The 1,067-nt window shown below is 56.0% G+C and overlaps 2 non-coding genes across 2 annotated transcripts; one reads left to right on the plus strand and one right to left on the minus strand.

Annotated features, from left to right (window-relative positions):
* TRNAH-GUG (transfer RNA histidin (anticodon GUG)) lies at positions 1-72 on the minus strand. Its single transcript has one exon. It is a non-coding gene; the product is annotated as a tRNA-His (tRNA).
* Positions 73-708: 636 nt separating this feature from the next.
* On the plus strand, positions 709-780 carry TRNAH-GUG (transfer RNA histidin (anticodon GUG)). The gene has a single exon. It is a non-coding gene; the product is annotated as a tRNA-His (tRNA).
* The last annotated feature ends 287 nt before the right edge of the window (positions 781-1,067 follow it).

Below are 1,067 nucleotides of genomic sequence, written 5' to 3' on the forward strand. Positions count from 1 at the left end.
TGCCGTGACTCGGATTCGAACCGAGGTTGCTGCGGCCACAACGCAGAGTACTAACCACTATACGATCACGGCGAGCTACTGGGGACCCGGAGCCAAGCTTTCTCCCTTGAGCTCTTCTCTGTTAGAAGCCCCGCCCCCTTAGCGTGTCACTAACTTGTCGTTACTTGTTCCCGCCCAGCTCCAGCCTCGCCGCTCCCTGAGTGTACGCAGGCGCACTGGTCTCCTTGCTTACTTGGTTTCAGTCCGCAGTTGCCCACGGGCCAGATCCCGCTCCTCACCACCGCGCAGGCTGCGCTCGGAGCTGATTTTCCTTCTGGTAGCGTTTAAGAGACGGCCCCGTTCCCAAACAGAATCCGTTCAGATAGCGTTGAGTGCCAGGGCACGGTGTGAGAGGGACCCAGGGCCACCAATCGGGCGACCCGGGGTCTCGCATCTGTGCAGGCTACGTGAGAGTCCCAGTCGTAGGCCTGGCTTCATAGGAGTCCTTTAGTTTGCAAAGCATTTTCATGTCCTCTCTTACGGTCCGTGCGGATGACCAGCTGAGACTTCGGCCGGGGAGTCCACGACGCCCCTACTCTGCCTCCGAGGTCAGCGAGAAAGCCAGGGGGGCCTGGTAGACAATGGGCACTTTGGAAGGCTAGAGCGGCGGCGGTGTAGACCAGAAGGACAACACTAGGTGACGCGCCTCCCGTGGCGTTCCGGTAGCTCGCCGTGATCGTATAGTGGTTAGTACTCTGCGTTGTGGCCGCAGCAACCTCGGTTCGAATCCGAGTCACGGCATTGTGGGAACAATGGCACGGCAAGGGCGCCTTTTTACATTTGGGAAGCCACATACCTCGGTTCCATGGTTATGCCCTGTCTTTGTTGCTGCTTGACATTAGGGCGAAATTATAGCGGGGCAAAAAGTAAACTCTGGGACTTTACCTTCTACTTCTTCATCTGCCAGTGAATCAGCCAACCTTCATCTTCCCCGTTATATGACTGTTTTATTTTAGGATGTTAGTCTGTGTGGTACTCTTTCTCTTTCCTCATTTGGCCCCTATCAATGGTCAGATCATGTACTGGGT

The sequence above is a fragment of the Diceros bicornis genome, chromosome 5, assembly GCF_020826845.1.
Source record: "Diceros bicornis minor isolate mBicDic1 chromosome 5, mDicBic1.mat.cur, whole genome shotgun sequence".
Classification (NCBI taxonomy): domain Eukaryota; kingdom Metazoa; phylum Chordata; class Mammalia; order Perissodactyla; family Rhinocerotidae; genus Diceros; species Diceros bicornis.